Here is a 21,759-nt window from a genome sequence, read left to right as displayed (position 1 = left end):
AGGCGAGGAGGCCTTGCCGCAGGTAGAGAGGTGGCATGTAGCTGGGCTCCTGGCCAAGAAAACTGCAGCCACCACCCCCGTGATCACCAAAGCTCGACACTGGTAGGAAACGACCCAGAAACGACAGCGACTGCAAAATAGCGTGGCCCAAAAGTGTAGACACACGCGATGGTAGATGCCCGGGTCACACCCTCGGCCCTAAAGCGCACTGCTCGCAGTGCCGCATCCTCCTGTCGGTCCAGGTGACAACCCTCGCCCGCACAGACGTGTGTGCAACTTCCGGCCTGCACCTGCACACTAGAGGCAGGGGGGGGGGGCATGGACGCGATCGTTTCATACATCAAATGCACCAGCGCGCACCTGTCCTAGATTTCCATGGCGTATTTCTCCTACCGCAGCAGTGCGCTCATCCCCCGCCCAATTTAATAGTATGCAATCACTCAACTTGTACCCACAACTGAGAATAACTCGTGTCCGGCTCCACCCTTGATTTTCCAACAGGAATACACACATGCTATAATGACCATTCCAAGGCAACAGGAGAAATGCACTTCTTACCTCCAATTCTATAAGGTCACCGCTAAATGCGCCGTGTGCGCAGAGCACCTGCACGGCTCCACAGCCATGATGAGAAATGACCTACTCCTAGCTACATGGCGCCATTCACGAGCTTGCACATTCTAAGTCGCACCAGAGTTTATGAATGTGCTGTGTACAATGTTTGATGCCACCCTGAGTTGCATTATGCTTTATTAAGTCATCTTTTCTAGTGTAGGGTTGGCATATTGCGTGCCCTGGTTCTTTCAGCCATGGTATTTCTGGGAGGCAGCGCGGGGCCAGCACCGACACTCTGCACTGTCAGAATTCCTACAGGTGCATGGAAGTGAGGCCCTTGTCTTAGCAGCTGCTCCGTGGTGTAGAACGAGTGCATCGTGGGGAGAGCTGAGGTGGCCTTGGGAAGGGGGCTGTTGAATGCTTTTTGGAGCTTGTTTTGTTTCCATGTGGCTTGGTACCTCGTTGCATTTTCCACTCTTATCCTACATAACCTTGTTTTTAGTTTTATTTAGTGTAAAAAATGTCAAGCTGCAAGTTAGTGCCAGGTATAATAGCCATTCACCGCCTTAATTCTGTACATGTACGCAATTTCTTCCTAAGAGCCAATTATCACTCGCTAGTGGCGGGTGCACAGTTTGAGGCCTGAATTACTCTTAATTATTTTGGTTTCCACTGTTCCTGTGGTTATGGGAGGAGAGAATGCTCTTTATCCATTATGGCCGTCGTTTTAGCAATTACTGGCACAGTCAATAGGACTGGCTGTGCGAATATAGCAGGTCAGATTGTTAAGAATTCCTACTACCCACGTTTGCAAAGGCAAGGTCTTTGGCAATGTTTGCCTTGGCAGATATGCTTGCTGCGTGTCTCAAAGCCATCACAGAAATAGAATAGGGATCACCCTCTGGCCCATAGGCTTCAATCGCCAAAGCATATCGGGCTATTCATAGCGTTGTTTGGTTAACAGTGCGAGTCTGAGACGGGAGTAACACGGGGACGTGGGGAAGAAAACACAATATACTGCTTAAGTAAGAACCATTCAGCAGATTGAAGGGTTGAAAGGTGGACAGGAGTAGAGAAGAGGATGTGCTTGGTGTGAGGGTGATCTGGTGGAGGTTGGCAGGTGCTAAGGAAAGGATTGGCAGTCTAGCTCTTCAGAAATGTCGTAGGAATCCGATGTGAGGTGGGTGGAAGTAGTGGCGGTCGCCAGTCGTGCTTTTCACACTTCATTGACAAGGAGAACCTTTGTAGCTGTTTCAGCAGTGTCACTCAAGGTGGCGGGGACACTGCCACTTTTCTGCTTCACCAAAAGTGTAGCTGCAGAAGATGCTCAGCAATGGGTGCCGCTAGCATGCACAAACCCTTGCCGCTGAGCTGAGTCGGTAGACATGTGCGGTCCTGGTGCAAGATTTCCCTCTTTTAAATCGCAAGCGGTATGTGCTCATTGGACCGCAAAGGAAGCTATGCCAGATCAAGCTAGGGAAGATTTTCCTACTTCATGATGGTTGCGACACCTTAAAGGCTGCCTTATTAGTAAACCTGTGCGTGCTTCCAGGGTAAGCAAACACTGCCAGTGTTCTCATTGCGACCTCTCGCTCAGTTTTTATTACATTTTGTCTTAGTGATTTTCTGCACTCTTCTCCCGCTTCCTGCTTTCCAAGAATCCCGCCCCCCCCCCCCGGCCGCTTAGCTGTGTGATCCTTTTTTAAGAGAACCTCCCAGGGCAGCCCAGGTAAAAAGCTGGAGACAAAGGGTAGCTCCTACGCTCTGTGTTTGCCAGAGACGCCTGATGCAGACAACCTACAGTGACTGATAAGGTAAGTGTGAGTGGGGAGTACAGCCATTACTGCACTCCAGTAAAACTCCTGCTTTCTTAACTAATTACCTTTTATGCCTACTCACATCTAGCCTCATGTAACTGGTATTTCACTACACTGCCAAAGATTGTATTTAAGCGGTTTTCATTATACTGTTGATTGAGTTTCAAATCTAGGTGCAATTATCCGCTGCTGTGTATTTTTCCACTGCTCTGTTTTTCAAATCTAGGTTCGTTTTTCCACTATTGTGTGTTTCAGACTTGGTGCTTTTCCCCACTGCTGTCTGTTTCAAATCAAGGCGCTCTTCACACTGCTCTCGTTATATTTCGCCCAATCATGCTAGTTAGTCTAACCCTGCATTTTGCCTGATTGTGCTGGTTGACCTAGGTTGCGTTTTTACCTGATTGAGTAACATAACTGTGTTCTGGAGGCAGCTGCCCGCCCTTGCACCCCATCCCTCTTCACCCTTTCCACTCGTGCAAACCAGACACCAATTACCCACCATGACTGCCAACTCAGTCGAACAGAGCACACCTGTAGCCTGGACATCACGCCCTTCACAAAACTCACATGCTTCATAATCGCACCCGCCCAGAGCCTCACCCTTGCACGACCTCAGACCAGATCTAAAAAAGTTGTATTCCTGCCTCCAACATAACCCTCACACCTACATTCAGGAATGCACCTACCTAATCTCTACCCCCAACCACTCCCATCCTTCCCTGTGCAGAGACAGACGCCCCACCCTGTCCGCATACCCCACATCTTCCAAATCGCATACTAGGGAATATCTGGCACTGAAAAGACACTCCTTGCTGGCCCCTCACATTATCCTCGCACCTACATTTAGGAACACACCTACCTCCTCTCATAACACCTCTCCCACTCAACCCCTGCCCAGACCAACTCATCCCTCCATGCACCACTTATCTTCCAACTTTCATACCAGAGGAGATTTGCAGCACTCCAGAAGACATCCCGTTCCTGCCCCCCACATTACCTACGCACACACTTTCCTGACCACTCGTACCCAACTCCCGACGCAGGGGACCCGGTGGAGCTCTGATCGTCAATCCCCTGCTTCAGACCACCCAAGTGCCAGCCCAGCCAGCAGGACCATCGAGGCTCCACCCCTTCCCTCATTTCCCTCAATAATCATGCCCCTCTCAAGCCTCACCTGCATCCGTTATCAATCCCCACCCACAAACACTGAACTCTGCCGCGGTTCTATGTGATCTTGCCAACGGAAAACTCAGTGGTACATTTCAGCGCAACCAAAATAACACATTTTTTATTTGGGGGAGGGCAGCCCCCTGATGTTTTATCCTTATAACGCCACCCCAACCCCATCATGACCCATTTTAACCCCTTACCCCACTACCATATATATATATATATGATGGTATATTCCGCGGCCTCCTCTCCCAGACCTCCCTCATCTATACTTTTCGTGTCCCTCAGCATGGCACGTCTCGCACTTTCCCAAACCATTGCTTCAACCCCCTTCCCTGCTGACCCTCCAGCGCTATCACACACAGCACTGGCACACAAATTAGAGACGGGGACCGCCCCTGCCCTTGAGTTCTTCTTGCTTCTGCAGTCTTACATCAGTCTACCGACTACACCTTTCCTGCCCTCTCTATCGTGCACCCTCACATACCTATGCCAGTCAAATCCCCTTTTGAGCACAGCAAGAATTGACCTCCCCCCACCTACACCGATCCCCCACCATAGACGACACCCCCCAACTCGAGGCCACCCAACACCTAGCCACTCAATGGTCCATCTCCACACCCCCTTTTGCTTCTGTGCCAATCACTATCAACCTAACATCCCCCACCTGAACCACACCCGTCCTCACTCTGAATACCTGTGACTGCCCGCTCCCCAACAACACCACCCCCATCCTACCCCCAGTAACCTTCACCAACACCCTCCCACCAGTCAGGCTGACCACCCCTAACCCACCTGCTCCTGACAAAGCTCCCACCCCACAAACTCCCGCTTTCTAATCAATGTTTGCTCTGTAGCCAGGAACAGACGCAGTATCTTGGATCTCTCTTCCGAAAAACCTGATCTCATATTAATCACTGAAACATGGTCCTCGGGTGACTTAAAACCAATCGCAAACGAGGCATTCCCACCCTACTACTCATCACCCACAACAGACCCTCTAGAGGAGGCAGAGTACCCTTCCTATGCAAACCACACATAACCATCACGCTAACTACAAATCCCTACTGGTCACCGCTTTCACTCTCCCACAACGTTCTACCCTTTCACAGTCCCTCCCCCTGATACGTTGGCCCACTTTGCCCACACCCTATGCGACTCGCTAGCGGCCAAAATGGTTACCCACCCGGCACTAACCCTAGTGGGGGATTTCAACGCCTGGTTATACGCCCCAGACAACACCATGAATCAGCCCAGGTCTATAGGCTGGAGGCACTCAACCATACCCAACAGATAACGGGACCCACCCACACTTCTGGTCACACCCTTTATGCCATCTTTAGCTCAACCAACCTCATTACCAAATGCAACCCTACACTCCTCATATGGACAGGCCACTCAGCTATCCCTTTCTCTCTGCACCTCCACCTCACAAGATTTTCCCCATCACTCCCTCACAGTTCAAGAGCCGGAGCAAAGTCAAAGTAATCCCAGACCTGGCAGAAGCCCTGCTCCTCGTCCTCCCCTCACTCCCTGCTCGAGAAAATCCCCAACCCATTGACCTTTTCGACTCCGTGATCCACAACACACTTTTCCTATCACCCCACTTGCTCCACTCTGCCAAGGTCTGACCCTCTAGTGGTTTACCCCCCTCCTCAGGGTAAAATATGTGTAGGCTCATATCCTGCGCCCACACCTTACATCGTTCACAGTTGTGTGGCTCAATTTTGCTGATCTTTCTAGAAGAAAGAATACATTACAACTAGATTCTGGTAGGTATTGAAAACATTTTTTTTCTTGAGATTTTAGTGAAATTGGCACTTTTACAGTTCATAAAGTGCAGCACGCTTAACAATTATGCATAGTGTTAGGTGGAAAAACACATTGACAGGCCTCCCCTCATGGAGCAGGGGACACCATTAGGCATGCAGATAGTATAGAGGACATAGGGGTGTGTGTATACAGCTTGGCAAAGCCTCGCCTCATTGTGCAGGGGGCTACTTCAGGCATAGGATACAAAATAGCAGACGGGCAAATCACCACATCAAGGCACAGGGGGCTACTTTATTCATGAAACGGGCATAGGGTGCAAAATAGGTGTATGTATAAGGGGCTACTACAGGTACATAACAAGCATGGGGTACACGTGTGAATGCAGACTTCTAGACTTTTATCCGTGGTACAGGGATAACATCAGGTCCGCACAGACAAGACATTAAAAACCCGATTCATGGAACTGTGCAAAGTGTATTTTTGCACTGCAAAGTCATGTTTGCTTGCAAAATTACTTTGTACTGTTCCATGAATCGGGGGTTTGCTTGGGCAGTGCACAGTCATGCTAAGCAGTGCAAACAAATTCCATGAATCCGGCCCTAAATGTTTCCTTATGTAACCAAGAGAAGAGACATGAACTGGGAAGGCCGTGCCAGGTATGCTGGGGCTACATTGGTGGGGAACTGCACGTTGATTGTAGTCCCAACGCAGTGTTAGTCCCGATGCAGTCTGATGGATTTATTTGACTCTGGTAGGGTTGTAACAACTAAGGGTGCAGAGCCACAGTGGGGTCGCACGGCAAGGGGGCATGATTGCATTGCGTTGCAGGACTATACTGACCTGTCGTATGGCCGGTGGCAGTGCGGCATGCAGGGGGGCAATGTACACCTTACGTGGTGTAATAGAAAGGCAGGACTGGATGCTCGTAGACAAATGGCTTCCATTTCCAAGCTACAGCACGCGGCTTCGGAGTGGGGTTGAAAACAGTGACAATAGTAAGATGCCAATGATCGCAAATTAGGCAGTACCTGGGTGGCCATTGCTGGGCAGAGAGAAGAAACAGGTGGCCTTAAAACGACAGCCTTTAACAGGGCCGGTGTCGCCTACTGGTAGGAGGGTAAGTAAAATCCATGCCAGCCAATGCATGGCAGGCAAGAAGTGATGGTCATCTCGAGGCTTGCGGCCATATTAAGAGTGCAAATTAAGTGCATTGGCCCAACAGGGCTTGCCTGTGGCTTGCTGTCGTTAGAGATGTTTGCAGCAGACACTCAAGTGCCAATGTGGAGCACCTGCCTACCAACTAAACAAACTGAGTCCAGAACGCCACAGCCAGGCTCGTCCTCGGCCGAAGGCATCGTAGTACACTAGTTTAAAGGGCTAAATTGTGCTAAAGGACCCACCTGACCTCTCTTGCTATACACCATCACCTCCCGTGACATGGTTTTGTGAAGCTTCCATACAGGTCACTGCAGGCAGTTAGAATGAATATGCGCAGAATCCAGGGTGTAAGAAGGAATAGATAGGGAGCTCTGTTAAGGCGCTGAAGGTTAAATGATGCTGCGTTTTATGGAGGATGGTGGGGTAGTAAAAATCTGATCTATAAAGAGCATGTAAATAGCTGTGACAGTATGGGGGGGGAGGATATCTGTGGAAGAGAAATAAAGGTTGTGTGTTTGGAGCGAGTGTAGAAGTTGGGGTGTGTGAAAGTGGGGGATGGCGTTTTGAGAGAGGGGGGGGAGTGTGTGGGTGTTTTAAGAGTAATACATTCTAAAACATGTTTACAAAGGTCCATGATTCTACAGCTTCAAAGAAACCCTTCATGTCCAAACATGGTAGGAGGACTCCAGCCTGGAAGTCGTGTATGAACAGAGGATACTGGGTGAACAGCGCAACTGGATTTGTAAAAAAACAGGAAATCAGCAGCAGACCAACCACACAGCGCTTGTGTGCCTATCAGCAGCACAGGAGGATTGTTTTTCTACAAAGAGAGATCTAGCTACTGTAATGATTTGTGGTCACCCCCAGGGATTGTGTAGTATCATGTGTTGGCGACACAGGGTCATGAGCTCAGTTATAGGGGTGCATGGATTCCAGTGTGCTAGTTATCACTGCAACTCCAGGCTCCTGCATTTTGACTTTGTGAGCGCATGCAGATGGGGGGGGGGGGGGGAGGTCGTCAGGCCTTACCGCGCCCCATCACAATGGTGACAACTGGGAAGTGGCGGCCCACTGATCTGACCATCCAATGGGCTCAGTATGCTGCCGGCATGGAAATACTTGCTCCTACCGGAGCTGGTGCGGCACTCCGGGCCATCGAGCCCACCAGGATTGCAGCCTCCCTGACGCCCAACCAGATCTGCCCTGTAAATCTCCATAAGACTTGTCGGCCTTAAAGAGTACCGTTGGTGTGGGCACGGGCTAGTAGTGCCTGGAGGGCGTCTTTGCATTTTGTTTGGCCCTTAATTGGGGAGCCTGATGTGACTGTAGCCTGCCCCCCCAACTTTCCTGTGATTACAACCCATGGTCAGTTTTGCCCATGAGCCACCGCTCAACACACATCGCGCCTGGGGAGTGAAGAAGAGGCCCACCGCAATAATAATTATATAAACTCCCGCCGGGGGGGAGTAAGAGGTTCGGCCGCTGCCGCACGGAGTGAAACTCCTGCCTGGGAGCGTGGTGCTGGTTTGCCCATGACCATCGCTGCATGATGCAAGGGGCTCCTGCTTGGGGCAGTGCGTAGCCGCACTGACAGAAATGTCTCCTGCATGTGGGGAAGAGAAAGAGTGACGTGTTGCTGTGCTATGAAAGGCAAACTTCTGTTGAGGAAGGGTGAAATGGCGATGCGGCATCTGCTGAAGCGATAATGAAGTGAACTCCTGCCTGAGGGAGACTGGCTTGGCGTGGCCAGAGCTGTTATCTTCCATGTTGCCTCATCATCCTGCGGCAAGTGGGTGGTGTGGCCTGGACACTGTGCCACCAGTGTTTCGCCACTGCCTTCCACACTGACTGCGGCAGATGTGGCCACTGGCCCTACTGGGTGTGGTTTTGTCTGCTGGCATCAGGGCCTAATCCCCTGGCCTGAACTAATAGCATGTTTCTGCCAAAGGTGTCTGCCCAATGGCCCCCACAAGAACTGCGGAGGTGCGTCAGATGTGGCACTGTGCCCCGCCAAGTGTAGCTTTGCCTGCTGGCGTCGGGGAGTGCCCGATCCCCTAGATGCCCTGGACTAATAAAGATGTATTTGGCCCAGTGAATTATGATGTGTTTTTGTAGCTGTGATCTCGCATGCTCTAGATGATTAGAATGGGTGCAGTAAAAAGTTGGGATCCCGCATGTCTAACATGCTTAAAGTAGACCGGGAAAAAGATGTGTTCCGTCATGTCCAAAATGCTTAAACTGGATCCAGTAAAGGTACATGTCATTGGTGCTCCAACTCTCCTGGACTAGTACATTGTGTGTGTGTGCAATGTCCAGTGTCCTACTGGCTACATTTTAAATGTATGTGATTACATTACTTCCAACCTTTTGTGTGATCAAGGTGGGTGAAAACGCCCAATTTTCTTTTTGGCAGTTGAGAGCCCATAGAAGTGAATATGCATATGAGGGACTTGGCGGGTGATTCAGCTGCTTGCAAAGTGGGTGACACCCACCAAAAGCGGGTGAGTTGGGAGCTATGTGACTATTTGTTGTGCTGCCCTATGAACAACTGTCTGATCCCAATGTGTTTATGGCCCCGCCATAGATATTAATGTAGTAACTGTACCACAGCTGCGGATATTAACAGCTGAATAAAACCACCTACACGTGTACATCATAAAAGCTCTATAATATTGGGAGAGAGGCAATACTTTATTTATAGGGTTCTCTGAAACGGAAATGACCACGTCTATAGATCTCCTCCCCCAGGCAGGCTGCCTTTGCCAAATGGCGTCCTGCTGGTAATCTGCGCATGCGCGAGTGTGCGCGCAGCGCCAGGGGGCGGGGCCTGAAGGCGGGGCCCGGTGCTAGGAGGCGGCTAGGGGCAGGATGGAAATCCAGGCCGGGGAGGAGGTGGCGACGAGCGGCAGGGTAGGCCATGTGCGGTTACCCGAGTCCCCAGGACAGGAGAAGAGCCCACAAGGGGCGCGTGGTGTCCCAGCACAGGAGGGGGGCCGCCCCACAGGGGCAGGATCCTCTGGAACGGCACAGCGGCTGAAGAAGATGCAGCAGCCCAGCCCCCGGGCCGGTGTAACGTCGAATTCTGCTCATCGTCGAAAAATGCTTAGGCTGCTACTGCGCATGCGTGAATTTCAATGGCAAAGCAAAATCCGACGGTACTGTAACGTCGGATTTTGCTTACCCGTCAGAAAATGCTTTCTGGTCTACGGGGCAGCGGGGCAGGGGCAGGGGCAGCGGGGCAGGGGCAGGGGCAGCTGTACATTAACCCTATTAACCCTATGTTTCCACAGGGCATATTATTTATTTTAACCCTATGTTGTGCAGGGCAGTGCATTAACCCGTCAGAAAATGCTTTCTGCCGTCAGAAAATGCTTTCTGGTCTACGGTGCAGGGGCAAGGGGCAGGGGCAGCTGTACATTAACCCTATTAACCCTATGTTTCCACAGGGCATATTATTTATTTTAACCCTATGTTGTGCAGGGCAGTGCATTAACCCGTCAGAAAATGCTTTCTGCCGTCAGAAAATGCTTTCTGGTCTACGGTGCAGGGGCAGGGGCAGCTGTACATTAACCCCATTAACCCTATGTTTCCACAGGGCATATTATTTATTTTAACCCTATGTTGTGCAGGGCAGTGCATTAACCCGTCAGAAAATGCTTTCTGCTGTCAGAAAATGCTTTCTGGTCTACGGGGCAGCGGGGCAAGGGGCAGGGGCAGCTGTTCATTAATCCTATTAACCCTATGTTTCCACAGGGCATATTATTTATTTTAACCCTATGTTGTGCAGGGCAGTGCATTAACCCGTCAGAAAATGCTTTCTGCTATCAGAAAATGCTTTCTGGTCTACGGGGCAGGGGCAAGGGGCAAGGGGCAGAGGCAGCTGTACATTAACCCTTTTAACCCTATGTTTCCACAGGGCATATTATTTATTTTAACCCTATGTTGTGCAGGGCAGTGCATGAACCCGTCAGAAAATGCTTTCTGCTGTCAGAAAATGCTTTCTGGTCTACGGGGCAGGGGCAGCGGGGCAAGGGGCAGTGGCAGCTGTACATTAACCCTATTAACCCTATGTTTCCACAGGGCATATTATTTATTTTAACCCTATGTTGTGCAGGGCAGTGCATTAACCCGTCAGAAAATGCTTTCTGCCATCAGAAAATGCTTTCTGGTCTACGGGGCAGGGGCAGGGGCAGCTGTTCATTAACCCTATTAACCCTATGTTTCCACAGGGCATATTATTTATTTTAACCCTATATTGTGCAGGGCAGTGCATTAACCCGTCAGAAAATGCTTTCTGCTGTCAGAAAATGCTTTCTGGTCTACGGGGCAGGGGCAGCGGTGCAAGGGGCAGGGGCAGCTATACATTAACCCTATTAACCCTATGTTTCCACAGGGCATATTATTTATTTTAACCCTATGTTGTGCAGGGCAGTGCATTAACCCGTCAGAAAATGCTTTCTGCCGTCAGAAAATGCTTTCTGGTCTACGGAGCAGGGGCAGGGGCAGCGGGGACAGGGGCAAGGGGCAGCTGTACATTAACCCTATTAACCCTATGTTTCCACAGGGCATATTATTTATTTTAACCCTATGTTGTGCAGGGCAGTGCATTAACCCGTCAGAAAATGCTTTCTGCTGTCAGAAAATGCTTTCTGGTCTACGGGGCAGGGGCAGCGGGGCAAGAGGCAGGGGCAGCTGTACATTAACCCTATGTTTCCACAGGGCATATTATTTATTTTAACCCTATGTTGTGCAGGGCAGTGCATTAACCCATCAGAAAATGCTTTCTGCTTTCAGAAAATGCTTTCTGGACTACGGGGCAGGGGCAGCGGGGCAAGGGGCAGGGGCAGCTGTACATTAACCCTATTAACCCTATTTTTCCACAGGGCATACTATTTATTTTAACCCTATGTGTGCAGGGCAGTGCATTAACCCGTCAGAAAATGCTTTCTGCTGTCAGAAAATGCTTTCTGGTCTACGGGGCAGGGGCAAGGGGCAGGGGCAGCTGTACATTAACCCTATTAACCCTATGTTTCCACAGGGCATACTATTTATTTTAACCCTATGTTGTGCAGGGCAGTGCATTAACCCGTCAGAAAATGCTTTCTGCTGTCAGAAAATGCTTTCTGGTCTACGGGCCAGGGGCAGCGGGGCAAGGGGCAGGGGCAGCTGTACATCAACCCTATTAACCCTATGTTTCCACAGGGCATATTATTTATTTTAACCCTACGTTGTGCAGGGCAGTGCATTAACCCGTCAGAAAATGCTTTCTGCTATCAGAAAATGCTTTCTGGTCTACGGGGCAGGGGCAGCGGGGCAAGGGGCAGAGGCAGCTGTACATTAACCCTTTTAACCCTATGTTTCCACAGGGCATATTATTTATTTTAACCCTATGTTGTGCAGGGCAGTGCATGAACCCGTCAGAAAATGCTTTCTGCTGTCAGAAAATGCTTTCTGGTCTACGGGGCAGGGGCAGCGGGGCAAGGGGCAGTGGCAGCTGTACATTAACCCTATTAACCCTATGTTTCCACAGGGCATATTATTTATTTTAACCCTATGTTGTGCAGGGCAGTGCATTAACCTGTCAGAAAATGCTTTCTGCCGTCAGAAAATGCTTTCTGGTCTACGGGGCAGGGGCAGGGGCAGCTGTTCATTAACCCTATGTTTCCACAGGGCATATTATTTATTTTAACCCTATATTGTGCAGGGCAGTGCATTAACCCGTCAGAAAATGCTTTCTGCTGTCAGAAAATGCTTTATGGTCTACGGGGCAGGGGCAGCGGGGCAAGGGGCAGGGGCAGCTATACATTAACCCTATTAACCCTATGTTTCCACAGGGCATATTATTTATTTTAACCCTATGTTGTGCAGGGCAGTGCATTAACCCGTCAGAAAATGCTTTCTGCCGTCAGAAAATGCTTTCTGGTCTACGGAGCAGGGGCAGGGGCAGCAGGGACAGGGGCAAGGGGCAGCTGTACATTAACCCTATTAACCCTATGTTTCCACAGGGCATATTATTTATTTTAACCCTATGTTGTGCAGGGCAGTGCATTAACCCGTCAGAAAATGCTTTCTGCTGTCAGAAAATGCTTTCTGGTCTACGGGGCAGGGGCAGCGGGGCAAGAGGCAGGGGCAGCTGTACATTAACCCTATTAACCCTATGTTTCCACAGGGCATATTATTTATTTTAACCCTATGTTGTGCAGGGCAGTGCATTAACCCATCAGAAAATGCTTTCTGCTTTCAGAAAATGCTTTCTGGACTACGGGGCAGGTGCAGCGGGGCAAGGGGCAGGGGCAGCTGTACATTAACCCTATTAACCCTATGTTTCCACAGGGCATACTATTTATTTTAACCCTATGTTGTGCAGGGCAGTGCATTAACCCGTCAGAAAATGCTTTCTGCTGTCAGAAAATGCTTTCTGGTCTACGGGGCAGGGGCAGCGGGGCAAGGGGCAGGGGCAGCTGTACATTAACCCTATTAACCCTATGTTTCCACAGGGCATACTATTTATTTTAACCCTATGTTGTGCAGGGCAGTGCATTAACCCGTCAGAAAATGCTTTCTGCTGTCAGAAAATGCTTTCTGGTCTACGGGGCAGGGGCAGCGGGGCAAGGGGCAGGGGCAGCTGTACATTAACCCTATTAACCCTATGTTTCCACAGGGCATATTATTTATTTTAACCCTATATTGTGCAGGGCAGTGCATTAACCCGTCAGAAAATGCTTTCTGCCGTCAGAAAATGCTTTCTGGTCTACGGGGCAGGGCCAGCGGGGCAAGGGGCAGGGGCAGCTATACATTAACCCTATTAACCCTATGTTTCCACAGGGCATATTATTTATTTTAACCCTATGTTGTGCAGGGCAGTGCATTAACCCGTCAGAAAATGCTTTCTGCCGTCAGAAAATGCTTTCTGGTCTACGGTGCAGGGGCAGCGGGGCAAGGGGCAGCTGTACATTAACCCTATTAACCCTATGTTTCCACAGGGCATATTATTTATTTTAACCCTATGTTGTGCAGGGCAGTGCATTAACCCGTCAGAAAATGCTTTCTGCCGTCAGAAAATGCTTTCTGGTCTACGGTGCAGGGGCAGCGGGGCAAGGGGCAGGGGCAGCTGTACATTAACCCCATTAACCCTATGTTTCCACAGGGCATATTATTTATTTTAACCCTATGTTGTGCAGGGCAGTGCATTAACCCGTCAGAAAATGCTTTCTGCTGTCAGAAAATGCTTTCTGGTCTACGGGGCAGGGGCAGCGGGGCAAGGGTCAGGGGCAGCTGTTCATTAATCCTATTAACCCTATGTTTCCACAGGGCATATTATTTATTTTAACCCTATGTTGTGCAGGGCAGTGCATTAACCCGTCAGAAAATGCTTTCTGCTGTCAGAAAATGCTTTCTGGTCTACGGGGCAGGGGCAGCGGGGCAAGGGGCAGAGGCAGCTGTACATTAACCCTATTAACCCTATGTTTCCACAGGGCATATTATTTATTTTAACCCTATGTTGTGCAGGGCAGTGCATTAACCCGTCAGAAAATGCTTTCTGCTGTCAGAAAATGCTTTCTGATCTACGGGGCAGGGGCAGCGGGGCAAGGGGCAGAGGCAGCTGTACATTAACCCTATTAACCCTATGTTTCCACAGGGCATATTATTTATTTTAACCCTATGTTGTGCAGGGCAGTGCATTAACCCGTCAGAAAATGCTTTCTGCCGTCAGAAAATGCTTTCTGGTCTACGGGGCAGGGGCAGCGGGGACAGGGGCAGGGGCAGCTGTTCATTAACCCTATTAACCCTATGTTTCCACAGGGCAAGAAAATGCTTTCTGCCGTCAGAAAATGCTTTCTGGTCTACGGTGCAGGGGCAGCGGGGCAAGGGGCAGGGGCAGCTGTACATTAACCCTATTAACCCTATGTTTCCACAGGGCATATTATTTATTTTAACCCTATGTTGTGCAGGGCAGTGCATTAACCCGTCAGAAAATGCTTTCTGCCGTCAGAAAATGCTTTCTGGTCTACGGTGCAGGGGCAGCGGGGCAAGGGGCAGGGGCAGCTGTACATTAACCCCATTAACCCTATGTTTCCACAGGGCATATTATTTATTTTAACCCTATGTTGTGCAGGGCAGTGCATTAACCCGTCAGAAAATGCTTTCTGCTGTCAGAAAATGCTTTCTGGTCTACGGGGCAGCGGGGCAAGGGGCAGGGGCAGCTGTTCATTAATCCTATTAACCCTATGTTTCCACAGGGCATATTATTTATTTTAACCCTATGTTGTGCAGGGCAGTGCATTAACCCGTCAGAAAATGCTTTCTGCTATCAGAAAATGCTTTCTGGTCTACGGGGCAGGGGCAGCGGGGCAAGGGGCAGAGGCAGCTGTACATTAACCCTTTTAACCCTATGTTTCCACAGGGCATATTATTTATTTTAACCCTATGTTGTGCAGGGCAGTGCATGAACCCGTCAGAAAATGCTTTCTGCTGTCAGAAAATGCTTTCTGGTCTACGGGGCAGGGGCAGCGGGGCAAGGGGCAGTGGCAGCTGTACATTAACCCTATTAACCCTATGTTTCCACAGGGCATATTATTTATTTTAACCCTATGTTGTGCAGGGCAGTGCATTAACCCGTCAGAAAATGCTTTCTGCCGTCAGAAAATGCTTTCTGGTCTACGGGGCAGGGGCAGGGGCAGCTGTTCATTAACCCTATTAACCCTATGTTTCCACAGGGCATATTATTTATTTTAACCCTATATTGTGCAGGGCAGTGCATTAACCCGTCAGAAAATGCTTTCTGCTGTCAGAAAATGCTTTATGGTCTACGGGGCAGGGGCAGCGGGGCAAGGGGCAGGGGCAGCTATACATTAACCCTATTAACCCTATGTTTCCACAGGGCATATTATTTATTTTAACCCTATGTTGTGCAGGGCAGTGCATTAACCCGTCAGAAAATGCTTTCTGCCGTCAGAAAATGCTTTCTGGTCTACGGAGCAGGGGCAGGGGCAGCAGGGGCAAGGGGCAGCTGTACATTAACCCTATTAACCCTATGTTTCCACAGGGCATATTATTTATTTTAACCCTATGTTGTGCAGGGCAGTGCATTAACCCGTCAGAAAATGCTTTCTGCTGTCAGAAAATGCTTTCTGGTCTACGGGGCAGGGGCAGCGGGGCAAGAGGCAGGGGCAGCTGTACATTAACCCTATTAACCCTATGTTTCCACAGGGCATATTATTTATTTTAACCCTATGTTGTGCAGGGCAGTGCATTAACCCATCAGAAAATGCTTTCTGCTTTCAGAAAATGCTTTCTGGACTACGGGGCAGGGGCAGCGGGGCAAGGGGCAGGGGCAGCTGTACATTAACCCTATTAACCCTATGTTTCCACAGGGCATACTATTTATTTTAACCCTATGTGTGCAGGGCAGTGCATTAACCCGTCAGAAAATGCTTTCTGCTGTCAGAAAATTCTGGTCTACGGGGCAGGGGCAAGGGGCAAGGGGCAGGGGCAGCTGTACATTAACCCTATTAACCCTATGTTTCCACAGGGCATACTATTTATTTTAACCCTATGTTGTGCAGGGTAGTGCATTAACCCGTCAGAAAATGCTTTCTGCTGTCAGAAAATGCTTTCTGGTCTACGGGCCAGGGGCAGCGGGGCAAGGGGCAGGGGCAGCTGTACATCAACCCTATTAACCCTATGTTTCCACAGGGCATATTATTTATTTTAAACCCTATGTTGTGCAGGGCAGTGCATTAACCCGTCAGAAAATGCTTTCTGCCGTCAGAAAATGCTTTCTGGTCTACGGTGCAGGGGCAGCGGGGCAAGGGGCAGCTGTACATTAACCCTATTAACCCTATGTTTCCACAGGGCATATTATTTATTTTAACCCTATGTTGTGCAGGGCAGTGCATTAACCCGTCAGAAAATGCTTTCTGCCGTCAGAAAATGCTTTCTGGTCTACGGGGCAGGGGCAGCGGGGGCAGGGGCAGCTGTTCATTAACCCTATTAACCCTATGTTTCCACAGGGCATATTATTTATTTTAACCCTATATTGTGCAGGGCAGTGCATTAACCCGTCAGAAAATGCTTTCTGCTGTCAGAAAATGCTTTCTGGTCTACGGGGCAGGGGCAGCGGGGCAAGGGGCAGGGGCAGCTATACATTAACCCTATTAACCCTATGTTTCCACAGGGCATATTATTTATTTTAACCCTATGTTGTGCAGGGCAGTGCATTAACCCGTCAGAAAATGCTTTCTGCCGTCAGAAAATGCTTTCTGGTCTACGGTGCAGGGGCAGCGGGGCAAGGGGCAGCTGTACATTAACCCTATTAACCCTATGTTTCCACAGGGCATATTATTTATTTTAACCCTATGTTGTGCAGGGCAGTGCATTAACCCGTCAGAAAATGCTTTCTGCCGTCAGAAAATGCTTTCTGGTCTACGGTGCAGGGGCAGCGGGGCAAGGGGCAGGGGCAGCTGTACATTAACCCCATTAACCCTATGTTTCCACAGGGCATATTATTTATTTTAACCCTATGTTGTGCAGGGCAGTGCATTAACCCGTCAGAAAATGCTTTCTGCTGTCAGAAAATGCTTTCTGGTCTACGGGGCAGGGGCAGCGGGGCAAGGGGCAGGGGCAGCTGTTCATTAATCCTATTAACCCTATGTTTCCACAGGGCATATTATTTATTTTAACCCTATGTTGTGCAGGGCAGTGCATTAACCCGTCAGAAAATGCTTTCTGCTGTCAGAAAATGCTTTCTGGTCTACGGGGCAGGGGCAGCGGGGCAAGGGGCAGAGGCAGCTGTACATTAACCCTATTAACCCTATGTTTCCACAGGGCATATTATTTATTTTAACCCTATGTTGTGCAGGGCAGTGCATTAACCCGTCAGAAAATGCTTTCTGCTGTCAGAAAATGCTTTCTGATCTACGGGGCAGGGGCAGCGGGGCAAGGGGCAGAGGCAGCTGTACATTAACCCTATTAACCCTATGTTTCCACAGGGCATATTATTTATTTTAACCCTATGTTGTGCAGGGCAGTGCATTAACCCGTCAGAAAATGCTTTCTGCCGTCAGAAAATGCTTTCTGGTCTACGGTGCAGGGGCAGCGGGGCAAGGGGCAGGGGCAGCTGTACATTAACCCCATTAACCCTATGTTTCCACAGGGCATATTATTTATTTTAACCCTATGTTGTGCAGGGCAGTGCATTAACCCGTCAGAAAATGCTTTCTGCTGTCAGAAAATGCTTTCTGGTCTACGGGGCAGGGGCAGCGGGGCAAGGGGCAGGGGCAGCTGTTCATTAATCCTATTAACCCTATGTTTCCACAGGGCATATTATTTATTTTAACCCTATGTTGTGCAGGGCAGTGCATTAACCCGTCAGAAAATGCTTTCTGCTGTCAGAAAATGCTTTCTGGTCTACGGGGCAGGGGCAGCGGGGCAAGGGGCAGAGGCAGCTGTACATTAACCCTATTAACCCTATGTTTCCACAGGGCATATTATTTATTTTAACCCTATGTTGTGCAGGGCAGTGCATTAACCCGTCAGAAAATGCTTTCTGCTGTCAGAAAATGCTTTCTGATCTACGGGGCAGGGGCAGCGGGGCAAGGGGCAGAGGCAGCTGTACATTAACCCTATTAACCCTATGTTTCCACAGGGCATATTATTTATTTTAACCCTATGTTGTGCAGGGCAGTGCATTAACCCGTCAGAAAATGCTTTCTGCCGTCAGAAAATGCTTTCTGGTCTACGGGGCAGGGGCAGCGGGGACAGGGGCAGGGGCAGCTGTTCATTAACCCTATTAACCCTATGTTTCCACAGGGCAAGAAAATGCTTTCTGCCGTCAGAAAATGCTTTCTGGTCTACGGTGCAGGGGCAGCGGGGCAAGGGGCAGGGGCAGCTGTACATTAACCCTATTAACCCTATGTTTCCACAGGGCATATTATTTATTTTAACCCTATGTTGTGCAGGGCAGTGCATTAACCCGTCAGAAAATGCTTTCTGGTCTACGGTGCAGGGGCAGCGGGGCAAGGGGCAGGGGCAGCTGTACATTAACCCCATTAACCCTATGTTTCCACAGGGCATATTATTTATTTTAACCCTATGTTGTGCAGGGCAGTGCATTAACCCGTCAGAAAATGCTTTCTGCTGTCAGAAAATGCTTTCTGGTCTACGGGGCAGCGGGGCAAGGGGCAGGGGCAGCTGTTCATTAATCCTATTAACCCTATGTTTCCACAGGGCATATTATTTATTTTAACCCTATGTTGTGCAGGGCAGTGCATTAACCCGTCAGAAAATGCTTTCTGCTATCAGAAAATGCTTTCTGGTCTACGGGGCAGGGGCAGCGGGGCAAGGGGCAGAGGCAGCTGTACATTAACCCTTTTAACCCTATGTTTCCACAGGGCATATTATTTATTTTAACCCTATGTTGTGCAGGGCAGTGCATGAACCCGTCAGAAAATGCTTTCTGCTGTCAGAAAATGCTTTCTGGTCTACGGGGCAGGGGCAGCGGGGCAAGGGGCAGTGGCAGCTGTACATTAACCCTATTAACCCTATGTTTCCACAGGGCATATTATTTATTTTAACCCTATGTTGTGCAGGGCAGTGCATTAACCCGTCAGAAAATGCTTTCTGCCGTCAAAATGCTTTCTGGTCTACGGGGCAGGGGCAGCTGTTCATTAACCCTATTAACCCTATGTTTCCACAGGGCATATTATTTATTTTAACCCTATATTGTGCAGGGCAGTGCATTAACCCGTCAGAAAATGCTTTCTGCTGTCAGAAAATGCTTTATGGTCTACGGGGCAGGGGCAGCGGGGCAAGGGGCAGGGGCAGCTATACATTAACCCTATTAACCCTATGTTTCCACAGGGCATATTATTTATTTTAACCCTATGTTGTGCAGGGCAGTGCATTAACCCGTCAGAAAATGCTTTCTGCCGTCAGAAAATGCTTTCTGGTCTACGGAGCAGGGGCAGGGGCAGCAGGGACAGGGGCAAGGGGCAGCTGTACATTAACCCTATTAACCCTATGTTTCCACAGGGCATATTATTTATTTTAACCCTATGTTGTGCAGGGCAGTGCATTAACCCGTCAGAAAATGCTTTCTGCTGTCAGAAAATGCTTTCTGGTCTACGGGGCAGGGGCAGCGGGGCAAGAGGCAGGGGCAGCTGTACATTAACCCTATTAACCCTATGTTTCCACAGGGCATATTATTTATTTTAACCCTATGTTGTGCAGGGCAGTGCATTAACCCATCAGAAAATGCTTTCTGCTTTCAGAAAATGCTTTCTGGACTACGGGGCAGGGGCAGCGGGGCAAGGGGCAGGGGCAGCTGTACATTAACCCTATTAACCCTATGTTTCCACAGGGCATACTATTTATTTTAACCCTATGTGTGCAGGGCAGTGCATTAACCCGTCAGAAAATGCTTTCTGCTGTCAGAAAATTCTGGTCTACGGGGCAGGGGCAGCGGGGCAAGGGGCAGGGGCAGCTGTACATTAACCCTATTAACCCTATGTTTCCACAGGGCATACTATTTATTTTAACCCTATGTTGTGCAGGGCAGTGCATTAACCCGTCAGAAAATGCTTTCTGCTGTCAGAAAATGCTTTCTGGTCTACGGGCCAGGGGCAGCGGGGCAAGGGGCAGGGGCAGCTGTACATCAACCCTATTAACCCTATGTTTCCACAGGGCATATTATTTATTTTAAACCCTATGTTGTGCAGGGCAGTGCATTAACCCGTCAGAAAATGCTTTCTGCCGTCAGAAAATGCTTTCTGGTCTACGGTGCAGGGGCAGCGGGGCAAGGGGCAGCTGTACATTAACCCTATTAACCCTATGTTTCCACAGGGCATATTATTTATTTTAACCCTATGTTGTGCAGGGCAGTGCATTAACCCGTCAGAAAATGCTTTCTGCCGTCAGAAAATGCTTTCTGGTCTACGGGGCAGGGGCAGCGGGGGCAGGGGCAGCTGTTCATTAACCCTATTAACCCTATGTTTCCACAGGGCATATTATTTATTTTAACCCTATATTGTGCAGGGCAGTGCATTAACCCGTCAGAAAATGCTTTCTGCTGTCAGAAAATGCTTTCTGGTCTACGGGGCAGGGGCAGCGGGGCAAGGGGCAGGGGCAGCTATACATTAACCCTATTAACCCTATGTTTCCACAGGGCATATTATTTATTTTAACCCTATGTTGTGCAGGGCAGTGCATTAACCCGTCAGAAAATGCTTTCTGCCGTCAGAAAATGCTTTCTGGTCTACGGTGCAGGGGCAGCGGGGCAAGGGGCAGCTGTACATTAACCCTATTAACCCTATGTTTCCACAGGGCATATTATTTATTTTAACCCTATGTTGTGCAGGGCAGTGCATTAACCCGTCAGAAAATGCTTTCTGCCGTCAGAAAATGCTTTCTGGTCTACGGTGCAGGGGCAGCGGGGCAAGGGGCAGGGGCAGCTGTACATTAACCCCATTAACCCTATGTTTCCACAGGGCATATTATTTATTTTAACCCTATGTTGTGCAGGGCAGTGCATTAACCCGTCAGAAAATGCTTTCTGCTGTCAGAAAATGCTTTCTGGTCTACGGGGCAGGGGCAGCGGGGCAAGGGGCAGGGGCAGCTGTTCATTAATCCTATTAACCCTATGTTTCCACAGGGCATATTATTTATTTTAACCCTATGTTGTGCAGGGCAGTGCATTAACCCGTCAGAAAATGCTTTCTGCTGTCAGAAAATGCTTTCTGGTCTACGGGGCAGGGGCAGCGGGGCAAGGGGCAGAGGCAGCTGTACATTAACCCTATTAACCCTATGTTTCCACAGGGCATATTATTTATTTTAACCCTATGTTGTGCAGGGCAGTGCATTAACCCGTCAGAAAATGCTTTCTGCTGTCAGAAAATGCTTTCTGATCTACGGGGCAGGGGCAGCGGGGCAAGGGGCAGAGGCAGCTGTACATTAACCCTATTAACCCTATGTTTCCACAGGGCATATTATTTATTTTAACCCTATGTTGTGCAGGGCAGTGCATTAACCCGTCAGAAAATGCTTTCTGCCGTCAGAAAATGCTTTCTGGTCTACGGTGCAGGGGCAGCGGGGCAAGGGGCAGGGGCAGCTGTACATTAACCCCATTAACCCTATGTTTCCACAGGGCATATTATTTATTTTAACCCTATGTTGTGCAGGGCAGTGCATTAACCCGTCAGAAAATGCTTTCTGCTGTCAGAAAATGCTTTCTGGTCTACGGGGCAGGGGCAGCGGGGCAAGGGGCAGGGGCAGCTGTTCATTAATCCTA

This window comes from Ambystoma mexicanum, chromosome 1p (genome assembly GCF_040938575.1).
Source record: "Ambystoma mexicanum isolate Mex_15411 chromosome 1p, UKY_AmexF1_1, whole genome shotgun sequence".
Taxonomy (NCBI): Eukaryota; Metazoa; Chordata; class Amphibia; order Caudata; family Ambystomatidae; genus Ambystoma; species Ambystoma mexicanum.
Note: the sequence above shows the minus strand (reverse complement) of the source record.